At 38.2% G+C, this 12,865-nt stretch overlaps 1 pseudogene across 1 annotated transcript; it reads left to right on the plus strand.

Annotated features, from left to right (window-relative positions):
* Window positions 1-6,891: 6,891 nt before the first annotated feature.
* Window positions 6,892-11,242, plus strand: LOC143579460 (ATP-dependent zinc metalloprotease FTSH 3, mitochondrial-like; annotated as a pseudogene). Its single transcript, XR_013143463.1, has 7 exons — window positions 6,892-7,083; window positions 7,177-7,254; window positions 7,341-7,473; window positions 7,922-8,395; window positions 9,116-9,883; window positions 9,967-10,194; window positions 10,670-11,242. The product of XR_013143463.1 is annotated as an ATP-dependent zinc metalloprotease FTSH 3, mitochondrial-like (transcript).
* The last annotated feature ends 1,623 nt before the right edge of the window (window positions 11,243-12,865 follow it).

Here is a 12,865-nt window from a genome sequence, read left to right on the forward strand (position 1 = left end):
TAAACGACTTAAAAAGCTTAACATAGTCGAAAAGCTCAGCAGGTCCATTTCTTGGTTTTGGCGGATGGTAACTTGTGATGTCGGTGTTACACACCACCTCCACCTTGCAGGTCGAAGTATTGAAGACACGTCTGTTGGGTGTACCAACAACATAACCGACTAAGATTCTTTCATCGGCTACTTCGCCAAATTTAGAGTTTGTCTTCAAGATCGAACAAGGGGACCCAAATGGTTCAAGACCACTCAAGTTAGGCTTCCTTCCATGCATAAGCTCGTAACACGTTTTACCAAGTCTCTTAACGGTTAACACTCTATTCAGAACATAGCAGGCTGTAGCAACTGCTTCAGCCCAGAACATCACAGGAAGCTTCGAATCTGCCAGCATAGTTCTGGCTCCTTCAATTAAAGTTCGGTTCTTCCTTTCAGCCACTCCATTCTGTTGCGGAGTATACGGAACGCTGTATTGATGTTCAATTCCTTTCTGAAGACAGAAGATCTCCATTTCAAAATTCTTGAACTCCGTTCCATTGTCACTTCTGATGAACTTAACTGTTTTACCCATGACGTTCTCAACTTTGGTAATCAAATTCTTCACCATTTGAGCCGTCTCATCTTTTGATTTCAGAAAATATACCCACGAATATCGCGAGTAGTCATCAGTGATCACCAAGCAGTAAGAAGTACCCCCTAGACTTTTTACATTCACGGGACCGAAGAGATCCATGTGAAGCAGTTCTAGAGTACTGGCAATTGAGTTGACCTTCTTGGTGAAATGGGATTTCTTGTGTTGCTTTCCCTTCTTGCATGCAATACATTTGTCTTCAAAGTTAAAACTTTTCAAGGGAACGCCCATCACAAGTCCATTCCTGACAATGTGGTTCATCTTCCGAAGATGAATGTGCCCCATCCTCTTGTGATATTTAAAAAAAAAAAAAAAAAACGTCACTAATCGCTTAAAAATTTGTCGGTTACATCAGTTTGAAGGACTTGTCTTCGGATATGTTTTGGTCCTCATTTTCTACTTGTAGATTTTGAGGATAGCCATTAACCAGATTACTGATAGTGACCGGGGCGATTTATGATGAGTTTTTCATTCTTTCGCTTAAAATTAGTCGATCATACTTAGTTAGAAGGACATATACTAGTATGTGGTCGGTCCAGCTGATCCATTGGATCTTCGGGATAGCCGTTTACCTGAAGACTTTGTTTTGGTCGGGGCGTTTAATGTTAAAATTTTGAAAGAAATGGGAAATGAAATTATTTTTCAAGTCTGTTACTTCGTAAGAAGTTAGTTAGCTATGTTTAACAGAAAATTGATCCAACCTTGTAAAATGATAGATATACTAGTTCTGTGTGCTTAACTAGTGAAGTTATTAGGCTTAAAAGTCTTTAGGACAATCATTGTATGTCATGGTAACTTTTTATGGTGCGTAAAAGTAGACGTGATACAAACTAAATTTACTTGATTTTACGTGGAAACTCCTTAAGAGTTTTGCATGTCTTCATATATATCTTTCCGAATGATAGGCAGATAAGCGATTACCCAGTCATACACGAGCCCATGTGTGTTCTGATTCCCGTGAAGATAGCATCTCAAGATACTGCAGTGATCCAGATTCGGGACTTGCAGTTAATTTTTACTTTGAAGTCTATGTTTATTAAAAAAAAAAAATGGAGTTATTGAAACATTTTAGAGATGACAAAATATCAAGACTTTTCAATCTTAGAGCAAGAAGAAGAACGGGAACCAGAAGAAGAGTACTTACATGTTTAATCAGACACTATGGGTCGAAGTAAATTCGGGGTGACTTGGGGAAAGCCAAATACGCTTTGAGAATAGATAGAAGGCATCAATATTTCTGAGTTGTTGCCCACTTAAATTTTGAGGCTTAATCGAACCTAACTCGTATCACAGAAACGATGAAAACCACTTTAAGTTATTACAACCTGTCTCTATATGTCATAATACAGCTAAACACGGATCTATGTGACAGTCACGAAATTAGTATGATTCCTGTTCGGATCTTTTCTAAAACGTGGTAGTCCCTATCGATACTGAAATTTGATCCCTTATACTTTAAATTTTTAAGTTTTTGTACTTAGATAGTTTTATGATTTTTTAACTGGTTACTTAGAATTGATCATGTCATTTATTTCTTAAAGGAAAGTTTTATAACTTAATTGGAAGAATGTTCAAATTATAAGGTTTAATTCTGTAAATATATAGGCGATGTTGTTGAACAGGCGAAGTTGTGGATAACTTCGCCTAGGCGAAGTTATCCGTAACTTCGCCTGTATAACAGAGCCTCTATATAAAGGATTTTAAGCGTCAAACTGTTCATTATATCAGCGAACTTATATCCACAGCGAACTTACTTTTCCGGCGAACTTGTTATTTCATCCGATTACGTGTTATTTATTCCCGATTTTCACACCGATTCAAGGTTCGAAATACCATTATATCACATACTCAATGTTCATGCAATCGTCTAAATGTTTGTTTCGACCGGTTTCGAACCCTCGGATCAGTATGTTTATCAACACGTAAAAACACAAGTTATGAAACGACAGAGACGATGATCCCAATGCATCGAAAGATGCAGGTGGTGAGCTGCCAAGAACTTCTCAAGCTCTTGGTACTTCCACAGCTGAGGGGGAGTCTACCGACGCGGCTGGTGGTGATGATGTGGTGTTGGTGGAGGATGACGTGATTGATGCGTTGAGGGAACTGGACGATGATATGTTCAGCGACGATGTGTTGTTTGATGAAGATGTGCTGCCGAGTGATGTGATTGAGAAGATCGGTGAGCAGATTGTGATTGAAGATGGGATAGAAGAAGGAGAGATAGTAGAAGAAGACGTTGAACACGAGATCCCTGATGTTGAGAAAGCTGACATGGATACTGAGATGGATGAGACTGAGTGGGAGGAGCAGCCTAGGTGGAAGGAAGGCTGTGCTCATTGGTTTTTCAAGACCAAGAAGCCTGCTGTTCCAGCCATGTTCAATAAGAGTTATAACATCAAAGGCTATGCTGAGTCGAAGAAGGGAATTATCTGTTGGATATATGATGAACAGATGAAGTTGTTTGTGGTGAAGCGTTATGATGGTATTCAATACTTCAAAAGAATGTTGAGATCTCTCAATACGTTGCCGGAATGTGAGGTGAAGGATTTGGCCAGGTTGGGCTTGATAAATAGAAGTGACAACAACATGGCAAGAGTGATTGAGAAGATCGTGTGGAAAGAAAGCATAAAAGAAAAGAAGTTTGAATTATTAAAGCCACAGAAGGGAAAGCTCGTGGAGGATACAGAAAGGGGATTGAGAGCAGATGGCAAGCCATGGATGGTGATGAAGTACAAACCGATCCGATGCATCAAGGAGGTTCCAATGAAGACTATGCCTCAAGATGTGTTGAAGAATCTAAAATGGTGGTACGTTGATTGCCAGACTGCTGAAGCCGTGATGGAAGACGAAGATGAACAAGAAGTGCTGAGGTGTATGATCCGATGCATCTTGTTAACTTATCGAAAGCTGATTTGCAAGTGTTGAATGAAAAGAAGATATTCTATATTCCTGCTTGGAATGATGAAGCAAGGAAATATCAGCGAGTAGTCACGGTGTGTGTTAGAGAAGGAGTGCACGCGTGAAGATACAGGATTACGAGACAGATGCTGAAAGATCAAGATATGAAGCTACTGCCAAGGGGGAGTCTGTTGGTGCATAGATGTCAGTAGTTCATATGTCTAATGTCTGTAATCGAGTCTGTAATATTGTTTGTGTATTTGTTTGTAAAAGCGAAGTTGTTGACAAGTTCGCTTAGGCGAACTTCTTAACCAAGCGAAGTTGTTGACAAGTTCGCCTAGGCGAACTTGTTGAACGAGCGAAGTTAAGGACAACTTCGCCTGAGGCGAAGTTGTCGTGTATTTATATAGTTTACAGTTACTGTTTACGAAGTTGATTGAGTTGGTTAATTTACGTGTAATTCAGTGAGTCAAGTGACGTGAGGTCGAGAGTCTGTAAGTATCACGGTTCGAGTTATTAATATAACGTGTGTTTGTTCGTATCGTGTTCGTGTGTTTGTGAGCTTGTATTCTACGTCCGTAACGATCTACACAGGGATTCCGCACCTGTGTATATCGGGATATCTCGTGTGATCCGTCCAGGGAAACTACAATTGGTATCAGAGCTTTTGCTCGATTGTGTGGTTCGGGATATTCACGCGGGTGTAGAATTCGTCCCATTTCGGGTATTCACGGGACGAGTTTGTGGTGTTTTTGCTCATTCTAGCCTCCTACCAGTGTGTTCAAGCCTTTAAACCGTCAAAATCTTCGTTAAAATCCGATTTTCAGATCTGCAGAAAGTTTAAGTTCGTCAGGCGAAGTTGCTGTTCATCAGGCGAAGTTGCCGTCAGGATACGTAGGGTTTCAGCGAAGATATAAGGAGAAGCGAAGTTATTCACAACTTCGCCTACCTCCTCAAGTTCGCCTAACTCAGCGAAGTTCTCATCAAGTTCGCCTACTCTCTAAGTTCGCTTACCCTAAGCGAAGTTATTCTTAACTTCGCCCAGTCACGCGAATTTAAGAAGAATCCAGCGAAGTTATTACTTAAGCGAAGTTATCCTTAACTTCGCCTACAGTACTGTTCAGAGAAAATTTCTTAACTTCGCCTTTTCAGAATTTTTCGGGTTTCTTAGTCTTCAAGAAGAATGTTGTCGATCAACATTTCGGAGCTTGTAAAGATGGAAGTTGAAGCGGGGTCAGCTACAAAGGCTCCAAGGTTGCTGAAGGGAACCGATTTTGTCGCGTGGAAGGATCGGTTCATACAATACGTTAAGTACCAGGATGCGAAAATGTGGGTATGCATCCAAGATGGATATATTCCACCAATCATGGAGTATGAGGGTCGAGACCAAATCAAGAAATACAGTATAATGGAAGAGGAGGAGAAAAAGATGTATGAAGCCGAGAGCAAGGCTCATGCTGCAATCACAATGGCTCTTCCACAGGAGATCCTCCATACGTTCAGAAAGTATACATCAGCTAGAGAGCTTTGGGAAGCTCTTGAGAGCAGATTTGAAGGAAATGTAGGTATTCGGGCTTCAAAGATAAAGTTGCTCAAAACTCAATTTTCAGTCTTTAAGTACTTAAAGAACGAATCTCTGGATGACATTATCACTCGATATTATCATCTAATGACTGAATTGAGTAACTACTCCATTTCATACCGAGAAGAAGAGATTGTGGAAAAACTTCTCGATGCTCTCCCACCAAAATGGGAGATGTATACTGTGCTAATGAGGGAAGACAAGGACTTCCCTACTTATGATCTTGAAACCACTGTCAACAAGCTCAGAACTTTTGAGCTTAATATGGTAAGAAAAGAAACATCTATGGATCAGGTTCAAGATCCAGGCATGTACGGTGCTAAAGTAAACTCCAATTCAAGTTCAAAGACTGATTCTGCCGCCTACTACTCGAAGGGTGAGTCGGGTGCCAATTCTTCACAGGAGGGGCAAGTGTCAGTAAACTCAAATGGGGATGTTTGCTTTGTTGCGGGTGGATCAAGTGGTACTCAACAGACAGCAAGCAAGATTAGTGGATCTTCAAGTTCCTCAAGCAATAATTACTCTAAGATGCCAATGAGCGTCAAATCTGCTGAAGAGCAGTTTGGCCTCTATGCTTCATTTATTGCTTCATATGAAAACTATATTCAAGGAAAGGTGGTTGATCCAGCGATGCTAGATGAAGACTATGACCAGATCGATGCTGATGATCTGGAGGAGATAGATTTACAATGGCAGATGGCCATGATAGTGAGGAGAGTGAAGAAGTTCATGAGAAAGACGGGGAGAAAGTTTGTTGGTGGCAGGCCAGGGTTCGACAAGTCTAAGGTGAGGTGCTATAACTGTCAACAAAACGGGCACTTTGCCAAAGAGTGCAGAAACGAGAGAGTTGAACGTGGTCAAGGCAGGTCTGCACAGTACAATGGGAGTAGTAAAGAAGTCAATGCCATGCTGTCCAGAGAAGCAGGTGAATACAACTGGAACCTGCATTTGAATGAAACTAGTGAGCAGGCAAATATGGCTAAGGTTGAGAATGAAGAATGTGAGAAGACTACCGGAGAAGAGAAAGCTACTGGTAAGGAAAAAGCTTTCATGACAGATAACAAGGATCAACTCTCCGAGGTAAGTTCTAAATCTATTTGTACAAAATGTGAGAATTTGTCTGAGCAACTTGCTACCATAACTGATCAGTATGTTCGTTTAGATGCTGAATTTAAAACTCTTAAAGAAGATCATCACTTTATGAAAGCAAGAGAAAACAGTTACAAAGTTAAAATAAAAGCGTGTGAAAAAGATGTTAAAAGCTTAAAAACAAAACTTACTGAAAAAATTGAAGTAATTGATCTAAGTTATGAGGTTTTAGAAGAAAAGACTAAACTGATTGCTGAACGAGAAAAGCAGATTGCTGACCACCAGGTGAAAGTGGTGGAACTGAACCGAAAACTTGAACAGTTCAGAAATTCCTCAGCTATTCTTGATCACCTTGTTAGTGATCAAGGTACCTCTACAAAGAGGGGAGGAATTGGTTATCACGAGGTTCCACCACCTTATAACCACAATTACACGTAAATTAACCAACTCAATCACCTTCGTAAACAGTAACTGTAAACTATATAAATACACGACAACTTCGCCTCAGGCGAAGTTGTCCTTAACTTCGCTCGGCGAACTTGTTAACAAGTTCGCCTAGGCGAACTTGTCAACAACTTCGCTTGGTTAACAAGTTCGCCTAAGCGAACTTGTCAACAACTTCGCTTTTACAAACAAATACACAAACAATATTACAGACTCGATTACAGACATTAGACATATGAACTACTGACATCTATGCACCAACATTTACCCATCTCGATTTAATGGAATTGGAGGTGAAGATTTGGGATTTTAAGGAGGTGTTTAGGTTCATTAGCAGGGAATAATAATAATAATAATAACAAGGTGTATATGTCGGATATTAATTATGTTCTTGCAAACCCTAAGTTTAGAAGGTTTTTTTCTAATGAGGCCCCTAAAAAGAAAAGTAAGGTTTTTTAATTTAATTTGTGTTAATTGAATATATGGGTATTTATTTTATTTATTTATTTCGTCAATTTTTTTTTTTCATTTTTTTTAGATTATGAGAATTTTTATCCTAAGGAAAAGAAGGAAACACCGAAAGGGAATAATAACAACCAGAAATCGGAATCGAAAGGTTTGATAGATGAGTTGGTTTCACTAAAGTTGGTTAATTTGTTTGTTAGATGGTTGGTGGTACTAATGATATTGTGAAACGTGTAGAGGAGTCGAACTCGGAAGATGATGGTGGATTTTTCCGAAGCAGTTTCAGTTTCAAATACCGATCCCGATGCTGGTGATCGGATTATTGCTGTTTACTTCGCTCTCCTCGTTTGGTCCTCGTGAACAAAAACAGGTCGAAAGGATTAAATGTTATCATAAAATTATAATAAATAGCATTTTTGTTGTGTAGGGGTGTAAACGAGTCGAGCCAAGCCCAAGCTTGACTAGGCTCGAGTTTGGCTTGTTTTGACTTATGAGAGCTCGAGCTCAGCAAGTAATTCATATATATATATATATAATTAATTAATTTAAGTTATTTTGAGAAAACCTTAAACGTGCCTAAGCTTGGCTCATGGGCAGTACCTTAAACAAGCCAAAGCTCGGCTCGAGTTTGGCTTTGCAGTGTAAAATTAATAAACAGAAGTCCAAAAGAGTTAACTAAATGAGATTTATTTGAGGCTTAGGCTCGGCTTATTTCGAGCATTATATCGATTCGATCTCGAGTAGCTCGCAAACGGCTTGGCTTGCTTGCACCCCCGTCAAGTTACAGTCTTTTTCATTTTTATCATTATTATTTACAGATAAGTTTCCAAGAATTCAAAAACAAGCTTCTGGAACCAGGATTGGTTGACCATATAGTTATATCCAACAAATCAGTTGCAAAAGTTTATGTTCGAAACACACCACGAAATCAATTATCTGATGGTTCTATGGAAGGACTTGATTCAGCTTCTAAAGTGAACACGAGTCAATATAAATATTATTTTAATATTGGGAGTGTTGAGTCTTTTGAGGAGAAACTAGAAGAAGCGCAAGAAGCACTTGGGGTTGATCCTCATGATTATGTTCCGGTTACTTATGCTTCCGAAATGGTTTGGTATCAAGAGATTATGCGGTTTGCGCCGACACTTTTGTTGCTGGGATCGCTTTGGTACATGAGTCGGAGGATGCAAGGTGGTTTAGGGGTTGGTGGTGGTGGCGGGAAAGGTGCTCGTGGGATATTTAATATTGGAAAAGCGCATATAAATAAAGTTGATAAGAATGCGAAAAATAAGGTGCCTTTTTCATCTCTATCTAGTTATTGTACTATGTGGCTAGATTAGGCCTGCAAAATGAACCGAACGGGATTTGATCGTGTTCGTTTGTTTAAATTTAACCGAACAATTGAATGGACGCGGCACTTAAAACAAGTTTGTGTTTCTGTTCGTTTAACTTTAACCGGACAAAATGAACAAACACAAACACGTAAAGAAACAGATTTCTTGTTCGTGTTTGTTTATGTTCGTTCTTTAACATTCTAAATGAATGGTTCATGAACACAAATGTACATAAACGAACATTAACTAACACAAAAGAAAAGTAAAACGTGAATATCCAATTAAGGTCTATAATATCATCATCATTACATCAAACTTTTCAAAATACACAAATATCTAAATCAAGGGTTTCAAGTTAATATGATAAATTAATTTGAATAGTATTTATTCAAAAACGAATGAACAAATATAAACTTACATAAATGAAAGAACGTGCACAAACGTAAATGACGACACTTGTTTGTGTGTGTTGGTTTATGAAACGAACAAACATAAATGAACTTCTCATCAAACTGTTCACGTATCTCCTTTCTTTCACTAAGTTGTTCTTTATGGTTATTTTATGTATTAGTTTCTTAAATAATTAGAATTTGTGGAACACTAGAAAACAGTAGATAATTTAAACTTTGTCTTACAACTGAATTAAAAATAACATCATCATTTTAATATCTTATCCAGGTTTTTTTCAATGATGTTGCTGGATGCGACGAAGCAAAACAAGAAATCATGGAATTTGTACACTTTCTCAAAAACCCAAAAAAATATGAAGAACTTGGAGCCAAAATCCCGAAAGGCGCTTTACTAGTGGGTCCACCGTGGACTGGGAAAACCCTTTTAGCCAAAGCAACCGCTGGCGAATCTGGCGTCCCATTCCTCTCAATATCCGGATCCGACTTCATGGAAATGTTTGTCGGTGTTGGCCCATCAAGGGTCAGAAACCTTTTCCAAGAAGCCCGACAATGTGCACCGAGTATAATATTCATCGATGAAATTGACGCAATTGGTCGTGCCAGAGGCCGCGGTGGGTTCTCTGGCTCGAATGACGAGAGAGAAAGCACACTTAACCAACTTTTAGTTGAAATGGATGGGTTCGGGACCACTGCGGGTGTGGTTGTTCTAGCTGGCACTAACCGACCCGATATTTTAGATAAGGCTTTGCTGAGGCCTGGGAGATTTGACAGACAGATCAGTATTGATAAGCAGGACATTAAAGGACGGGAACAGATTTTTCAAATTTATTTGAAAAAACTGAAACTTGATAACGAACCGTCTTATTTCTCTCAGAGACTTGCGGCTCTAACTCCCGGTTTTGCTGGTGCGGATATTGCAAATGTTTGCAATGAAGCCGCGCTAATTGCTGCTAGAGGTGAAAAGACTAAAATAACCATGGATCATTTTGAAGGTGCCATTGATCGGGTTATTGGTGGGCTCGAGAAGTAAAACAAGGTAACATTAAACAATTTTACTTTTTATAATTATTTAATGTATTAGTTAATTAAATTGTTAAACTAATACGGGTTTTGAAACAGGTGATAAGCAAGCTTGAGAGGAGGACTGTAGCTTATCATGAAGCAGGCCATGCTGTTGTCGGGTGGTTTTTGGAACACGCGGAACCTTTGTTGAAAGTGACAATTGTTCCTCGTGGAACTGCAGCACTTGGTTTTGCTCAGTATGTACCGAGTGAGAATCTACTCATGACCAAAGAACAGCTTTTTGATATGACTTGCATGACTCTTGGTGGCCGAGCTGCTGAACAGGTAGTTTAATTTTACATATTGCTTACTTCATGCATCCATGAACAGTTGTTTAACCGGCCACATAGCTTATGTATGATTTTAATCAACCGTCCAAAAAACGAAAAACTTTCATGAACTCTTTGTTAATGATTTAAATAGGCATTTATGTTTGGATGCGACATGAAACTGATAATTCATCGTCGGAAGTTGAATTCTTATTTTGATATTGATGATTATCTAATACTTTAGGTCTTAAATAACTGGTTTAATACCAGCCACAACAAAATTAATTATTCTCTTCCTTTTTTTTTAATTTAAAAACACTTTTCCTTTACGTTACTCGTTGGAATTTTAGATTATAGTTAGAAAATGAATTGTCATATTCTAAAGTTTTACTTTAATAAATAATATAAGTTTACCCTCTTTTGTCCTTGTATGTAAAACCCAAAATTTACCAAGACTCAAATGAACTAATTATCTGATTTATTAATTTAAGGTGATATTGGGAAAGATTTCAACTGGAGCGCAAAACGACTTGGAGAAAGTAACAAAAATGACATATGCTCAAGTTGCGGTATACGGGTTCAGTGAAAAGGTAGGCCTACTCTCTTTCCCTCAAAGAGAGGACGGAATGGAGATGACTAAACCATACAACAGCAAAAAGGGCGCCATCATCGACACCGAGGTCAGAGAATGGGTCAACAAGGCGTATAACCGCACAGTTCAACTCGTCGAAGAACACGAAGAAAAACTTTCCCAAATTGCCGAACTTCTGCTTCAAAAAGAAGTCCTTCACCAAGAAGACCTGCTTAAAAGTGTTGGGTGAACGCCCGTTTAAAGCACCCGAGATGACAAATTACGACCGGTTCAAGCTCGGGTTTCAGGAAGAAGATGCGAAAACGGGCCAACCCGGTGGCAGCGGTGAAGATAGCCAGACCCCACTTGAGCCTGATGTTGTTCCTGCTTAGAATGTTTTAATTTGGATACATTAAGGTTCATGTTCTTCTCTCCCCATTTGGATTTGAAAAGATTTGGGTGGAGGGTTGTCATAATTGAAGTTGTGTTATTTGATGACCATATTAAGCTGAATACTGATGATATTCACAGACAACACAGGATGTAAAGGTCTCGTGCTGCATTTTTATTTTTTTGTCTGTGATATTGTTGATTTTGTTTTAGACGTCCAAAGGTAACATTTTTTATTTCTTTTTGTTGCATAAAGTTGGGTTTAAGAAGTAGTTCTATGTACGTTTGTTATTTAATAAAACTTATGTAACAAAGAAACCAAATGGATTTGAAACGCATGTGTCTAGATTTCAGTTGGTCATTCTAAATGTTTAGGTTAGATGTGTGATTTAGTTCCAAATATGAATTAAATAAATTGCAAACTGAGATTATATGGTATGAACTTCATCTATTAATTAGGTTGTTTGTTGGATAGATAATCTTGGCAAATCTCAAAACAGTTGAATGAGATTAATGAGTTTGACAATGATACTATGACTCGGTATTTATAGACTATCATATGCTTGATAGACCATCTGTATTATGTAGTGGAGCGTTTCCTACTTTAAAACTTTCTTGAAACTTTATGAACCTCCCGCTCCCTCCAAGTTTTGAGCCAAGTTTTAACATAAAGAGTTTTTTACAAAAGCCTCCCCCATCTATTCTAGCCAATTAATTTTTTTGCCCCCTTATTTATTTCTTTTATCTATATTAAAAAAATAGAAAAAAAATTAAAAAAGTAATAATTGTGTAATGACTGTACGAGAATTATGAGTCTTTACCATTACACCATTTTTCGCAAAACTCTCAATTGTTAACTGAGATGCCACGCATCACACAACACCCCTATGTGAAGAGTTTTGACTATATACAGGCTTAGACTTAAACTAGAATTGCTAATGCATAGGTACTCAAACCTCTTTTTGCATGCAGTGGGTGGTTAGGGTTTTACCCATGTTCTCACGTTTAGCGTTTAGTTCCTGCTTTCTTGTTCTTGTAATCATTTTTAAGAAGTTTAGGTTTAGTATGAAAATTACGAATGAAATGATAATGAATTAGTCTATTTCCTAATTTGGATTCCTTCTACTTTTCTTTGGCCAACGAATTAATTGTTGGAACCACATCACAATCCTTCAACGGTGTACACTAAAAGCACACCAATACTGATAGTTTCAGATAGGGGTGGCAAATGAATGGGCTATGGGTTAGGGTCGAAACGAGTCAATTAAAAAAACGGTTGTTTTCAGATCGGGGTTTTTTTAACGAGGACAACAGATGAAATGTTTCATTTTTTTTACCTTTTTCTTTCTTATTTATATTTTGAGTTATAATTTTTTTATTATTTTTCTTGCAATTTTTTTTGAGGGGTTTTTACCCTAAAAAAAATTAATAAACAAATCATAACTCAAAAACGAAAAAGGTAAAAAATCTAAAACGTTTCATTCCTTGTCCCTGTTCCAAAAAAAAACCCCTCGAGAAATGAACCGAAAACGAAACCAAAACTTAACCAAATTGATCGAAACCGAAAAAATCGATCAAAACGAAACAAAAGAAACCAAAACCCAACCCGTCCAATGAGAAAACTTGTGTATGCTCGAATCCTGATCCGAGGCTCCGAGTCAAAACCTAAATCGAACTCGTTCCAATCCAAAACCAGTTTCAACCCGAACCTGCCACATTTTCTCAA

This window comes from Bidens hawaiensis, unplaced genomic scaffold (assembly GCF_021521415.1).
Source record: "Bidens hawaiensis isolate Kalapana, Puna unplaced genomic scaffold, B.hawaiensis_p1.1 tig00029807_1, whole genome shotgun sequence".
Lineage (NCBI taxonomy): Eukaryota > Viridiplantae > Streptophyta > Magnoliopsida > Asterales > Asteraceae > Bidens > Bidens hawaiensis.